This window comes from Heterodontus francisci, chromosome 40, assembly GCF_036365525.1.
Source record: "Heterodontus francisci isolate sHetFra1 chromosome 40, sHetFra1.hap1, whole genome shotgun sequence".
NCBI classification, from domain to species: domain Eukaryota; kingdom Metazoa; phylum Chordata; class Chondrichthyes; order Heterodontiformes; family Heterodontidae; genus Heterodontus; species Heterodontus francisci.
In genome coordinates this window covers 40,147,055-40,163,671 of record NC_090410.1, presented here as the reverse complement: position 1 = coordinate 40,163,671, position 16,617 = coordinate 40,147,055, and positions in this window count along the sequence as shown.

Below are 16,617 nucleotides of genomic sequence, written 5' to 3'. Positions count from 1 at the left end.
TCAATGTCTGGCATTTGTATGGCGTGAATTTTACTTGCCACTTATCAGCCCAAGCCTGGATATTGTCCAGGTCTTGCTGCATTTCTACATGGACTGCTTCAGTATCTGAGGAGTTGTGAATGGTGCTGAACATTGTGCAACCTGCCTGTTTTAGTTAAAACTGTCCCCAGTAATAATGTCTTCAGTCAGAATTCTCCTTTCGAAGCTCCATCTTCCTACCACCATGAGATAAACTCTGCCCACAGGACTCCACCACAGCCAGCTTACATTCATTAATATGAAAGAAACAAAAGCACGGTTTACATGATAAAGAGTGATTAATACAATTTCGGTAAATAATACATTGGCTTACACATGTCACACAAATGCCAGGCAATGACCATTTCCAACAAAAGAGAATCGAACCATCTCAGCTTGAGATTTAACATCATTACCATTGCTGAATTTCCCACCATCAACATCCTGGGGGTGGGGGAGGGGAGCAGTCACCATTGATCAGAAACTTAACTGGACCAGTCATATAAATACTGTGGCTACAAGAGCAGGTCAAAGGCTGGAATTCTGTGGTGAGTAACTCACCTCCTTACTCCCCAAAGCCTGTCCACCATTGACAAGGCACATGTCAGGAGTGTGTTGGAACACTCTGCACTTGCCTGAATGAGCACAGCGGCAACAACACACAAGATGCTTGATACCATCCAAGACAAAACAATCAGCTTGATCAACAACCATCCACCACATTAAACATTCACTGCCTCCACCACCATTGCACAGTAACAGTTTTGTGTACCCTCTAAAAGATGCACTGCAGCAACTTGCCAAGGCTCCTTCAACAGCACTTTCCAAATACACAACCTCTACCACCTTGAAGAGCAAGAGCAGAACACGCATGGAATACTATCACCTGCAAGTTCCCCTCCATGTTTCACACCATCCTGACTTGGAACTATATTGCGATTCCTTCATTGTCACTGGGTCAAAATTCTGGATCTCGCTCCCTGACAGCACTGTGGGCATAGCTACACCACATGGTCTGCAACAGTTTAAGATGGCAGCTCAGCACCACCTTCTCAATGGCAATTCGGGATGGGCAATAACTGCTGGCCTTGCCATTGATGATCGCATGACGAAAAAAAGTATTCATAGAAAGCAAAATGTATTCAGTATTTCTCATGAACGAGTGTACATTGACTGGAATTCTCAGCATGTGATTGTACTGACTTTTACGAGGTCTGGGGGAATGCTTCAGTATTCAAAATAATCTTGAGAATTGACTTAATATCACAAGCTCCAATACTGCTTCAATATCGAGAATGTTATTTGGAAGTCTGGCCTGACAGTCTATATGTCGGCTGTAATCCATATTTAGGCCATTATCTGACCCTCAAATAGACTCTGTATTTCACTCACTACATCTGTCTCCGAACTCAACAATAGGTCATGATGCTCTGTGCAGACTCTACCCTGTCTCCAGCATCGTTATCCCACCACAAGAACTCTGTCTTTAACTCTGGACTCTTTCCTGGCATCTCCTGTTTCCCGTCTACTGTCAGGTTTTTATGTTCCCCAATTGTTATGTAACTGGATCTGTGCAACTAGATGCTGCCCTGAGTTCATTCCCAGTGCATTTTAGCTGACACTCTGGACCCAAGCCCATCACTCTCTGCTCTTTCTTTTTAACTTATTTTCTTTTTACCCCTCCAAGATGCCTCTTTTCTATCCTCATGCCTCCTTTCACTTCTCCGCTCTCAGGTACTCGACACTCCCAATACCCGACCCAAACCTTTCTGTACTCCTTGATCATCCTGCTCTCTTGACACTGTCTCAGGCTGGGCTCCCTCTGGGATGAGCCTACAGCTTCCCCCTGTGCCTCTCTTGGCTTCCTCCGAAGACCTCATCAAGACACTCAGTGCTGACTCATTATGAGCAGTAACCCCAATTACCCAATCTTACTCCTTCATCTCAATTTCCACCCAGTGTGCCTGCTGGGGGCTAATCCTGACGAATCTCCTTCCCGACATCTCACCCTCCCACTGCTGACCCCGTGGACTCTGCCAGTGGATCAGTTCTCACAGCTCCTGTACGCATCTACCTCCAGAACGTCCATTCAGTTGTGAACAAGGCCCTTTCCATCCATGAAATTATTGTGTGTGACTGCATCAACATAATGGTCTGAACAGAAACCTGGCTGAGGGGTGATGACACCTTCCCCCTAACTGAAGCCTCCCCAGCTGGCTGCACCTTCCACCACCTGTCCCACTGAGACTATCAGGGTGACAATGTGGCACTTATCACCAGATCACACTATGGCCTGAACCCGTACTCCTCTGGCACTTTCTCTTCCTTTGAGCATCTCACCTTGTTCCACCCCTCTCACCTCTTGTTCAAAATCTTCCTTCTCTCCCACCCTCCCAAGTATAATGAACATTTTCTCACTGAGATATCTTCATTGCTTTTCTCCCTCAGCCTCTGCACTGAATGATTTCTCATCCTCAGTGATTTCAACCTCCACCTCAACTCATCATTCTCTCTCTCTCCTCTGAGTTCACTAAATCTTTCCCTCCATGTAAGTTCCCCAACCCAAATTCATGGCCAGCACCTTGATCTTGTCATCTTGCTAATCCCATCCTATCAATCACAGATAAGGCCAGCTCTGATCAATTCCTTATATCACCCTCCACCCACATCCCCCTTCCACACCCCAACCCTACCTCCTTCTGTAACTATTCATGAGAAAAACTATCCCTCAGTTCACTTACAACTGCACTTTCAAAATACCAACTCTCTGCCTCTGGCATTCCTTTCGCCTCAACATTTCTGCAGCTACTGATTTGCTCACCCATACGCTCACCTCCAGCTTTGATGCCCGCGTCTCCAATAATTACATTACTGTCTCTTACTCTGGCCTGTCCCCCAGTATGATCCTCATCTCCACTCCCTTCTGTCCAAGGGACGCAGATTTGAGAGGATATGACAGACAATTGTCACCATCAGATCTGCTGGACCATGTGAAATACTATCGGGTCCTGCTCCCATCTGCATAACTGCTCCTTGTTGCAGGATCAGCCTGGAATGCAAAGATAACACCGGCTTCTTTTCTCTGCCACACACTGTCTTCTTCAACCCCTCTCCCCTGTAAGATTATTAGATTACTAAAAGCATACTAACCTGAATACCAATTGTTAACATCTAGCTATTGTAAGCTGACAACTGATTTATTATTATAAACTAACATTTCGCTTTATGAGAACCCTTCTTTGTAGGATGGTAAATTGAAAAAACTGAGGAAATAAGGACACATTATGGAGAAGATGTCAAGGTAGTGGGATCCTGGGAGATTATGTCATGTTTTAAAAAGCTGACTTGCTGAGGCCCAGAGAACAGACAGTGAAACAGCTCCTCTGAGAACAAATGTAGATCTGTCTCGGAATGAGATAAGGAACCTCGGATTGTAAAAGCATGAAATACTATAGTCAACACAAAGGGGTATTACCGATGTAAATCTGAAAGGTTATCAACAGGCAAAGAATGATCCTTGATTGGTTAAGAAAGCATCCTTAAACACAAAGCCAGGGATGATTGGTGTCGGGATGGTTAATTGGAAAGCAGCCAGGATAAAAAATGTCTTGTCTCTGTCCCTGTACAGCAGGCAATTTTCGAACAACAACAAGAGAAAAGAGAGAGCGAGAGAGACCCAAAGAAACTTGAAAACTCGAGTCTGCAAGAGCAACCAGTTGTACGCTCTACCATCCAGTCTCTAATAGGAGTGGTATCTGCATTAAACTGTTAATCACTGCCTGATTTTGTGACTAATAGTTAATCTGAAAATTGAATAAACTTGTCCTTACCTTTATCTCAATAAAGTCCAACAAAAGCTTTGCTGCCAAGTCTGTTCCTGCCTTAGAAGGGGGCTTTAAATCCCTACAATCTTATCTTATCTTCCACCCCTGTCTCCTCCAACCTCACCTCCAACAATAAGTGCGGGAACTCATTGACTTCTTTGTCACTGAGACTGAGACCATCTGATCAGCTGCCTCTGCCATGTTCCTCCTTTCCACTAACCCACCAGGACAAACTTCATCTAAACTCCCCACTGCCTTAGCTCTGAACAACTCACATCTTTCTCTGGTTCTCTCCTATCTCCCCTCGTTCCATTTTTAATTTCATCTTGTCCATGAAACCCACCTCCTACTCCCTTTGACCCTATTCCAATAAACCGCTGACCACCCAACGTCCCCTGCTGGTCCCCATATTAGCCGACATTGTTAACGGTGCTCTCTCTTCTGGTGCTGTCCCTCTCTTCTTCAAATCTGCAGTTATCATCCCTCTCCTCAAAAATCAGCCCTCACCCCACTGTCCTTGCAAACTGCCACCACATATCCGACCTCATTTCCTCTCCAAAGTCCTTGAAGGATTGTCATCTCCCAAATCCTTGCCCATCTTTCCCAGAACTCCATGTTTGAATCCCACCAATCAGGCCTCCACCTCTGCCATAGTATCAACTCAACTCTTGTCAAAGTCACAAGTGACATCCTATGTGACTGTGACAAAGATTTTCAATCCTTAATCGTCCTTCTTGACTGTCTGCAGCCTTTGACATGGTTGACCACAACATCCTCCTCCAACACCTTCCCACTGTCATCAGAACTGGAAAAAGTTAGAAATGTAATAGGTTTATTAGATTAGAGATACAGCACTGAAACAGGCCCTTCGGCCCACCGAGTCTGTGCCGAACATCAACCACCCATTTATACTAATCCTACACTAATCCCATATTCCTACCAAACATCCCCACCTGTCCCTATATTTCCCTACCACCTACCTATACTAGTGACAATTTATAATGGCCAATTTACCTATCAACCTGCAAGTCTTTTGGCTTGTGGGAGGAAACCGGAGCACCCGGAGAAAACCCACGCAGACACAGGGAGAACTTGCAAACTCCACACAGGCAGTACCCGGAATCGAACCCAGGTCCCTGGAGCTGTGAGGCTGCGGTGCTAACCACTGCGCCACTGTGCCGCCATTTGTTTCAATATTTTCTCACGTATTGTTACTGTGCTTTGTCATATAGTCTTTATTTGTATGTCCCAAGGATGGTTGTACAAATCCGTCGCTGCATATTTAATACTCGTATGTTTATGCAGCAGGTGAAGTACTTTAGAAACAGTTGAAGGCCAATTGGAGCTGTATGAAAACTCTATTCTAAAATATATCAATAGAAACTGTTTTCATTTCTTCAGAGATGTGGCCATACTGAGTGTTTTTGGTTCAGTGCTGGAACTAGCTGGTGTAAACTTTTTGGGTCAATATAGGGAGCATAATGAATGGTTGTGTTTTCTTTTTGCTGTGGGCAGGCTTAGTGATTGAAAGCACTCATTAAACCTGGCAAAGCTGCCTACATTTGTCAGATTCTATTGACACTAAAAATGCTTATTTAAAGAAATTTTGGATTATCAGCATTACAATTCAATGGATCATCTCTTTTGGAAGGTTACTGCATAGTAAGCTGAATTCTGGCAGACCTATTTAATCATGAGTGGCATTTGCAGATGGCTTTTAATTGTACGTAAAATTGTGTTCTAGAATAAATTCTTGGACTGCACACACAATTCAATTTAGCTTCACTTTGTGTGCATATTTTGTTTCCAAATGCATTAGAACTTCTGTAATTTGTAATTCCATACCTTTCCCCCTCAAGAATGTGTTGGGAAAAGACAAAAGACTAAGCCGGTTAGTTAATGCCATGTTTCACGTGTACAAGAAGTATGACTATGAAAAATTATGGACATAAATAGAAGTTATAAAAACTGACTTTAAAAAAAAATGGACCTTTCTTTTAAAAAGTGAACAATATGCTCCAAATGGCTGCTGAAGTTAAAGGATTTGGCTGTTTATATTCAAACTGTCTGACATGGGCAAAGGAAAATCTTAAAAGCTAAGAGGTATCAATTGCACCCATCCTGTACCCAGTGTGGTTCTTCTGAATAAGGTGTGAAAGAACCACATCCTAGGTCATTGTGCGATCATCATGGGGGGAAGAGACCAAAGCGTCTCCTATCAGGAGGCAAGTTGTAATACATCTTTACCTCAAAAGGCAGCCTAGAGAGAGAGGGACATCCAGGAAGCTGGATTCCAACAACCCAGGAGGGGCACATCCTGCTGTAAAATTGTACATCTATGCTTTATACAGTAGTGAATTAAAAATGATCTACTGTCTCCAACTGAACTTTGAACCAAGAGAGAAATTTCCAAACACCAGTGAGAACTTGACTTCAAAGAAAATTCAACAGTTTTAATGTGACCCCCCACCTCCGCTGCCAACATATCACTTACCCCATTTTTCCCTCTATCTTGTGCGTGTGTGCGGTTGCGAAGATTTCGGGTTAAGGTCTATTGATCAATAAATAAATCGATTTTTCTGTTTTTAAACCAACAAGAAAATCTGTAGCTGCCTGTTTATTTGACAAATAAAACACCAAAAGTCTTAAACCCTAATAAAATCTACTTGCTGCGGTCAGTTGAACAATGGGAACCACCCAATTCTCACCACGTGGCTGTAACCCCATGGCTTCTCTCCTTTATATCCTTTTGAAGGGTATGTTGCTTCAAATTGAAGATGTTATGAAATATAATTGCAGTCCTTTAAACTCTGCATCGTGAATCATCCTACCAATACGACCAATGGAACAGTACCATAGTTCCTCACTATTAGATGGGTTAGGCACTTGTAGGTATCTTAAAAAGCAATTTTGTGGCCATGACAATACAGAATATAAAACATACAGCTCATCTTATCCCTTGATGCAATGCACTTCTGGGTTTACAAAGAAAGCAATAGTGTCACGATTTCCTGAATTGCATTGACTTCGTTAGCTAAGTGTTAACTCTCAATTTTCTATGTTCTGCACACAGTCTGGGAAGCATTTTCATTTTAGGGGAAATATATTACATTTTGAACTTTGGTAGAATTGTATTTATTTGAATGCTGGTATAAATATTGGTCACGGCATTAGTTCATTTAACCGTTTGCTGCTGGTAGTGCCGTTACTTTCAATGTATATTTGCTTTATTTAAAAAAAAAAGCTTTAGTGACACCTTTGGTTAAACCCCCCCCAGAATTTTGTTCATATAGCACCTTTAGTACATGCATATCTGCTGTGTTGAAAATCAGCTCGGATTTAATTTCTTGAGATTGACGTTTTTCCCCCTCACAGTTTGACAGGATGGTGCACAATTATCAGAATTGCATGTTAAAGACTTCTGGTAGTAAACAAGCCTCTGATATGTTATGACCTAAGCATCAATGTAAATTTAACAGAGCAAGATGCTGTGGATGCTGGAAATCTGAAATAAAAACAAAAAATGCTAGTAACACTCAGCAGGTCTGGCAGCATTTGTGGAGAGAGAAACAGTGTTTCAGGTCTGTGACCTTCCATCAGAACTGAGAAAAGTTAGAAATGTTATCGGTTTTGAGCAAGTGAAAGCAGGGAGGCTGGGAAGGACAAGAAAAGGGAAGGTCTGATAGGGTGGAGGGCAGGACAGATTAAATGACAAAAGGTTTAATGGTACAAAGCCAAAAGGTTTGATAATGGGACAAGTAAAGAAATCAAAGATGTGTCTAGATGAGGTGTGAATGGCAGGATAGCAGCTGTCCAAATGCAAAATAAACAGTTTAAGAAACAAAAGAAAAAACAGAACCAGTAAATAAATGAAACAAAATGCAGGTGGAAGTTTATGATTTAAAATTGTTGAACTCAATGTTGAGTCCATTAGACTGTAAAATGCCTAGTCGAAAGATAAGGCGCTGTTCCTTGAGCGTGCATGAGCTTCATTGGATTGCTGTAGCAGGCCAAGAATAGAAGGGTCAGTGAAAACAAGGTAGAGTATTGAAATGTCAGGCGACAGGAACCTAAGGGTCGTGCTTGTGGACTGAACAGGTTTTTAGCAGGTGAAATGGGGAAGGTTGAAAAAGAACAAATTTGATGGCTGTGATAAAGTGGAAGATGAGAGATTAAATGACAAAAGAGTTGGTGAAGCAGGGCCAAAGAGAGTGGTAATGGGACCAGTAAAGAAACAAAAGATGTGTCTAGAGGAGGTGTGAATGGTAGAATGATGAACAGCTGCTGTCAGAAAGCAAAAACAAGAGATAAACAACGGTAAGGCCAAAACATGCAAACAAAGTGAAAAGAAATGGGGCAGAGATAATGGTCTGAAATTGCTAATCTCAGTGTTGAGTCTGGAAGGCTGTAAAGTGCCGAATCAAAAGATGAGATGTCATTCCTTGAGCTTCAATTTAGTTTCATTGGAACACTGCAGTAGGCCAAGGGCAGAGAGGTCATTGTGAGAACAAGGTGGAGAATTAGAATGGCAGGTGTCGGAAGCTCGGGGTCACACTTGCAGACTGAATGGAGGTGTCCTGCAAAGCGATCACCCAATCTACGTTCGGTCTCCCCAGTGTAGAGCAGACCACATTGTGAGCAGTGAACACAGTGTAGTAAATTGAAATAAGTACACATAAATCACTGTCTCGCCTGGAAGGAGTGTTTTGCGGCCTTGGACGGTGAGGAGAGAAAATGTAAAACGGCAGGTTTTGCATTTCCTGTGTTTGCATAGAAAGGTGCTGTGGGAAGGAGAGGTGATGTTGGGGGTGATTGAGGAGCAGAGCAGAGTGTAGTGGAAAAAACAGTCCCCTCGGAATGCTGAAAGGGGAAAGTAAGATATCATTGGTAGTGGCATCACGCTGGATATGACAGAAATGGTGAAGGATAATCCATTGAATACAGAGGCTGGTAGGGTGGAAGGTGAGGACAGAGGGAACCCGATCATGTCTCTAGGAAGGAAAGAAAGGACTGACAGAAGAGGTGCTTGAAGTGGGACAGAGACAGTTGAGGCTCCGGTTATTCATTGTGGGGGAATCCTTGGTTAAGTAAAAAGAAGAAGACGTATCAGAAGCACTGGATGGTTACGTCATCAGAAAAGATGCAATGGAGATGGCGTACTGTGAGAGTAGAATGGAGTCCTGACAGGAAGCAGGGTGTGAGAAAGTGCAGTTGATGTAGGTGTGGGAGTCACTGAGCTTCTGATAAATATTTGTTGAAAGCCTTGTCCCAGAAATGGAGACAGAGAAGTTAAGGAAGGGAAGGGAAGAATTGGAGATGGATCGTGTGAAGGTGAAAGAAAGGTGGAAATTGGAAGCAAAGTTGATGATGTTTTGCAGTTCAGGATGAGAGCAGGACACGGCACTGATACAATCATCAATGTACCAGAAAAAGAGGTGAGGGAGAGGGCCTGAATCAGATTGGAACAAGGAAGAAAAACAGAAAGTGCTGTAAATATTCACCAGGGCAGCAGAATCTGTGGAGATAGAGACAGAGTTAATGTTTCAGGTCTGTGACCTTTCATCAGAACAAGGAATGTTGCACATATCCCACAAAAAGGCAGCATAGCTAGGACCCATGGCTGTTTGCACCTCTGTGACATCACCCAACTTCGCCCCTGTCTCAGCTCATCTGCCAGTGAAACTCTCATTCATGCCTTTGTTACCTCTAGAACTGATCATTCCAATACATTCCTGACAGGTCTTCCACATACTACTCTCCTTAAACTTGAGGAAATCCAAGACATTGCAGCCTGTGTCCAAACTTTCACCAAGTTCTGTTCCCTGATCACCCCTGTGCTCGCTGATCTACATTAACTCCTTCTCAAGCAATGTCTTGATTTTAAAATCCTCATCCTTGCTTTCAAATCCCTCCATCGCCTCACCCCTCCCTATTTCTGTAATCTCCTCCAGCCCATAAACCCTCCAAGATATCTGTGCACTGATAATTCTAGCCTCTTGAGCATCCTCAATTTTAATCGCTCCACCATTGTTGACATGCATTCAGCTGCTTAGACCCTAAGCTCTGGAATTTCCTCTCGAAATCTCTCCGCCTCCCCACCTCACTTTCCTCCTTCAAGACAATCCTTAAAACCTAGCTCGTTGTCCAAACTTTTTGTCATTTGATCTAATATCTATGTATGTGGTTCGGTGTCAAATGTGGTTTTAAAGTGCTCATGTGCATCACCTTGTGACATTTTATTATGTTAAAGGCACTATACAAATGCAAGTAGCAGTTGTTTATATTATCATTTATATTATCATTTTATCATTCCGCACAGGAGTCTGTGCCATCTTTTTGAAAGATTCAATTTTTCCCTCTCTGCTGCTATTCCCCATAGCCATGCAAATATCTCCTTTTCAATATATATCCACTTCCTTTGGAAAGTTACTGTTGGATCTGCTTCCTACTTTCTCGGATACTGCAGTCCAGCTCACAACAAATCACTGCATCAATTTCTCCTCATATCCTCCCTGGATTGTTTTGCCACTTGTTCAAACTCTGGGTCATCTGGTTATTGACCCTCCTGCCAGTGGAAACAGTTTCTCCCTCTCAATACTGTTAAAAATCCCACATGATTTTGAGCGTCTCTGTTAAATCTACACTAACTATTCTCTGTTCTATGGAGAACTATCCCAGTTTCTCTTGTCTCTTCACATAACTGAGGTCCCTGGTCAAAATTCAGGAATTAGGTCTTTGTTTGGTGGGGATCCCTGGAAATGTGATTCTGCCTCTGGAAGTGAGAGAATAAGAAAAGCTTGAGAGTGAAGTTTTTTTTTCATTTGTGGGATGTGGGCATCACTGGTTATGCCAGAATTTATCACTCATCCCTTATTGCCCTTGAGAAAGTGGTGGTGAGCTGCCTTCTTAAACCACTGCACTCATTGGGCTGTATGTACACCAACAGTGCTTGCAGTTTGATACAACTGAGTGCCTTTCTAGGCCATTTTCAGAGGGCTTATAAGAGTCAACCACATTAACATAGAACATAGAACATAGAAAAGTACAGGTCCTTCGGCCCACGATGTTGTGCCGAACCTTTAACCTAATCTAAGATCAAACTAACAACCTACCCTTCATTCTACTATCATCCATGTACCTATCCAAGAGTCGCTTAAATGTCCCTAATGTATCTGCTTCTACTACCACCGCTGGCAGCGCATTCCACGCACCCACCAATCTCTGTGTAAAGAACCTACCTCTGACATCTCCCCTGAACCTTCCTCCAATCACCTTAAAATTATGTCCCCTGGTGATAGCCTTTTCCACCCTGGGAAAAAGTCTCTGACTATCCATTCTATCTATGCCTCTCATCATCTTGTACCCCTCTATCAAGTCACCTCTCATCGTTCTTCGCTCCAATGAGAAAAACCCAAGCTCCCTCAATCTTTCTTCGTAAGACATGCCTTCCAGTCCAGGCAGCATCCAGGTAAATCTCCTCTGCAACCTCTCTAAAGCTTCCACATCCTTCCTATAATGAGGGGACCAGAACTGAACACAATATTCCAAGTGTGGTCGAACCAGGGCCTTATAGAGCTGCAGCATAACCTCGCGGCTCTTAAACTCAATCCCCCTGTTAATGAAAGCCAACACACGATACGCCTTCTTAACAACCCTATCAACTTGGGTGGCAAGTTGATGAGCCAACCATGGGGAACCTTATCAAACGCCTTTAAAATCCATATACACCACATCCACTGCTCTTCCTTCATCAATGTATTTTGTCACATCTTCAAAGAATTCAATAAGGCTTGTGAGGCATGACCTGCCCCTCACAAAGCCATGCTGACTGTCTCTAATCAGACCATACTTTTCCAAATAATCATAAATCCTGTCTCTCAGAATCCTCTCCAATAATTTGCCCACTACCGACGTAAGACTGACTGGTCTATAATTCCCAGGGTTATCCCTATTCCCTTTCTTGAACATGGGAACAACATTTGCCACCCTCCAATCATCCGATACTACTCCAGTGGACAGTGAAGACGCAAAGATCATCGCCAAAGGCGCAGCAATCTCTTCCCTCGCTTCCCGTAATATCATTGGGTATATCCCGTCTGGCCCCGGGGACTTATATGTCCTCATATCATTCAAAATTTCCAGCACATCCTCCCTCTTAACCTCAACCTGCTCGAGCAAATCTGCCTGTTCCACGCTGTCCTCACAAACGACCAGGTCCCTTTCACTAGTGAATACTGAAGCGAAGTATTCATTTAGGACCTCCCCTACCTCCTCTGACTCCAGGCACAAGTTCCCTCCACTATCCCTGATCGGCCCTACCCTCACTCTGGCCATCCTCTTGTTCCTCACATAAGTGTAGAACGCCTTGGGATTTTCCTTAGTCCTACCCGCCAAGACTTTTTCATGTCCCCTTCTAGCTCTCCTAAGTCCATTCTTCAGTTCCTTCCTGACTACCTTGTAATCCTCTGGAGCCCTGTCTGATCCTTGCTTCCTCAACCTTAAGTAAGCCTCCTTCTTCCTCTTGACTAGCTGTTCCACATCTCTTGTCATCCAAGGTTCCTTCACCCTACCATCCTTTCCTTGCCTCATCGGAATAAACCTATCCAGCAGTCGCAGCAAGTGCTCCCTAAACAACCTCCACATTTCTGTCGTGCATTTCCCTGAGAACATCTGTTCCCAATTTATGCTCCCCAGTTCCTGCCTAATAGCATTGTAATTCCCCCTCCCCCAATTAAATATTTTCCCATCCTGTCTGCTCTTGTCCCTCTCCATGACGATAGTAAAGGTCAGGGAGTTGTGATCACTATCACCAAAATGCTCTCCCACCAAGAGATCTGCCACCTGGCCTGGTTCGTTGCCAAGCACCAAGTCCAACATAGTCTCCCCTCTAGTCGGCCTATCTACAAATTGTGTCAAGAAACCTTCCTGGACACACCTGACAAAACCTGCTCCATCGAAACGATTTGCTCTAAGGAGGTTCCAATCAATATTGGGGAAGTTGAAGTCACCCATGACGACAACCCTGTTACTTCTGCACCTTTCCAAAATCTGCCTCCCAATCTGTTCCTCTGTGTCTCTGTTGCTATTGGGGGTTCTATGGAAAACTCCCAATAAAATGACTGCTCCTTTCCTGTTTCTGACTTCCACCCAAAATGACTCAGTAGACAAACCCTCCTCGACGACCTCCCTTTCTGCAGCTGTGATACTATCCCTGATTAGCAACGCCACTCCCCCACCTCTTTTGCCTCCCTCCCTATTTCTTTTGAAACATCTAAACCCCGGAACATCCAACATCCATTCCTGAGCCTGTGATATCCACGTCTCCGTAATGGCCACAACATCGTAGCTCCAACTACTGATCCATGCTCTAAGTTCATCACCCTTATTCCTGACACTTCTTGCGTTAAAATCGACACACTTCAACCCATCATACTGGCTGCAACTTTGCCCTGTCAACTGTCTAACCTTCCTCACAGACTCTCTGCACTCGGTATCTGCCTGTTCAGCAGCTACCCCATCCACTGATCCGTAGCTCCGGTTCCCATCCCCCTGCCAAACTAGTTTAAACCCTCCCATTTAAACCACATTGCTGTGGGGTTGCAGTCACATGTAGACCAGACCAGGTAAGGCCAGCAGATTCTCTTCCAGATGGAACCAGATGGGCTTTTATGACAATTGACAATGGTTTCATTTTAATTCCAGATTTATTAATTGAATTCAAATTTTATCATCTGCCATGGTGGGATTTGAATCCATGTTCCCACAGCATTATCCTGGGCTCTGGATTACTAGTCCAGCGACATGACGACAACGCCACTACCGCTGGGAGCTTCCTTTCCAGGGGTTCTCCAAAACAGTTAGTAATTGTCGATCATTTCCTAGGAATTGAGCCACCATCTCCAGTAAGTCTGATGTAATTGCAAATATTTATTCCCATACCAATAATTGCATCTTCCTTTATAGAGATTGAGCTCTTGGAATCTAATCACACGGGTCTCTGGATGGGAATCAATACTTGTGGGGAATCCTCAGGAATGTTTCAGTGTTTAGAGCAGCTACATGGTCTCATTTCACTTTGTGAAAGGTCAATGGTTGTTTATTTCTTGGAATGATTCCAGATCACGTGTGCACATTCTTTAAGGTTTGGGAGTGTGACAGCATTTTAAGGGCTGCGGAAATGGAATGATATTTGACCCAGAAATGAGTAAAGAATATTCTCGGGCTATACCACATGGTTTGGTCTCACTGGCTGAGTTTAAAGTCCACCCTGTGAATTGGATAGAAATTCACTGAAATTACAGAACACATTATATCACAGAAATATCGGGCAACCTGTAAATAAATCTGTTCTCACTGCACCCAATGCTGTCAGACTGTGGATTTCACCCAGTCTGTTCTTCCCTGGACTCTGGGGAGATTCACTTTCCATTGTGCAATATCTGGCTAAATATAATTTATGATATTGTAATGTGTTGTGTAAAAGAGATTAATGGAACCTTTTTGTTCAGTCACTGTAAGTAATGTCAGTCTCCTTGCCTCATAATTATGTCAATGGGGATTTCTCCTGCCTTACATAAGGGTCTTCACTCAGTTACAGAGTCAGTAAGAGTTTGGTCTCCAACACAAACTGGGATCAATGTTCTGCAGAAATGGAAAGAATTAATCGGATTCGTTCGCTGGAATCTTTGGTCCTGAGGATTCTTAAGGATATACAGGAGATTTATTATCCCACCCTTGCTCTTATTGGTGCCCCTGGTAAGTTTTTTGCTCAGGTATTAATAGTGCAACCATGTTAATTCTATCCCTGTCAGTTGCTGTTGTGTTCCTTATTGTTAACCATTTCTCTATTTCATTATGTAAATGATATTTAACTGTAAACATTGTCTTCATTATGCAAGTTTCCATATCCAACAATTCTATCTATTCAGTTTATTCTCCTTGCTGTGTGACTGAAAGTACATTGTTCCCTCGATAATGTTTCTGGGTGATTTATTTGATGAACAGTCTGCTCTCTGCATTGAGTCCTGGGAGTAGATTTTACTCTTTACCATCTGGGTGTTAAACAGCACCTGAAGAGGGCGGTGCAATAAAAAGTGATGAAGGAGGATTGCACGTCCTTTACAGAACCAGCCTGATATTCATTGCACTGATTTTAAGGGAAGGATAATCAGGGGGGGTTTATTCCTGTTGAAGGGTATGTTCCCCACCACGATTATCATTGTGCACACCAGACAGGAGCTGCTTAATTGGTATATGGTGTAGACATGGCTTTAAGGATAATTTAAGGTCTATTGGATACGATTAATGATACAGTATTGCAATTGGTGAGAAATAATTCCAACTGATTTTAATTCCAATTGATTGTAAATGGAGTCATGTGTGAAGTAGATTCATTTCTCATTTTATTGATTATATTCCCTTGACTAAATGGAAATCTATTCAGTTCTCACTCACAGGTGAAAAGCACCAGATTAATATTTTCCACTTGCATCCTGATACATTCTCAAACCCGAGGGAGCAGATCTCAGCATCAGTTACAGCATCAGCCCCTTGATCGTGACTGTTCATCAGAATAGCTTTGTAATATAATGGGAGCTTAAAAGAATGGTGTGAGAGAGACTGAGAGAGAGAGAGAGAGAGAGACCAGCAGGGGTATTAGTTTGAATTAGCAGCTGGAAAATTAAAAATATTCAATCAGGGTAGTGTCACTGTCAGTGTTGTAATAAGAGTATAAGCACAGAGCAGGACTAGAGGTATTAATTACAATTGATAGTTTAAACAGGATACTAAATAGATTGTTCTAAAAGGGAATAGTGGGTTTTTCTTTAGATCATGGATGGGCAGCTGCGACCTGTTGCTTGCAATTCCTGTTCCATGTGGGAACTTCAGGACACTTCCTGTGTCTTGGGCGACCACTGTTATTGCTTCAGCTCAAGCTCAGGATTTCAGAGCTTGAGGGACAGCTGGAATCACTGCAGAACATCAGGGAGTAGGAGAGTTTCCTGGATTATATGGTCCAGGAGCTGGTCACCCCACAGGCAGTAGGAGTTCATGATAGTAGGTGGGTGGCCATCCGGAAGAGTAGGAAGAGGTAGAAAATGCAGGAGTCTTCAGAGTGTGAGTTACTCACAAACCAGTAGTCAGCTTTGGAGACTGATGGGAGTGATGACACCTTGAAGGACTGCAGTTCAGACCACGGAATCAATTGCCATGGTACTGCACAGGAGGGAGCAGCAAAGGGCAGAAATGAAGTTGTTATAGGTGATTCCATAGTCAGGGGGTCAGATAGGCATTTCTTTAGATGTTATCGAGAGTCCCGCATGGTGCCAGGGTAAAGGACATCATAGAGTCATAGAGTTATACAGCACAGAAACAGGCCCTTTGGCCCATCATGTCTGTGCCAGCCATCAAGCATCTATCTATTCTACTTCAATTTTTCAGCACTTGGCCCGTAGCCTTGTATGCTGTGGTGTTTCAAGTGCTCATCTAAATACTTCTTAAATGTTGTGGTAGTTCCTGCCTCTACCACCCATTCACGCAATCTGTTCCAGATTCTAATCACCCTCTGGGTGAAAAGGTTTTTCCTCAAATCCCCTCTAAACCTCCTGCCTCTTACCTTAAATCTATGCCCCCTGGTTATTGACCCCTCCACTAAGGGAAAATGTTTCCTTCTATCTGTCCTATCAATACCCCTCATAATTTTGTTTACCTCAATCAGGTCCCCCCTCAGCCTTCTCTGCTCTAAGGAAAACAACACTGGCCTATCCAAAATCTC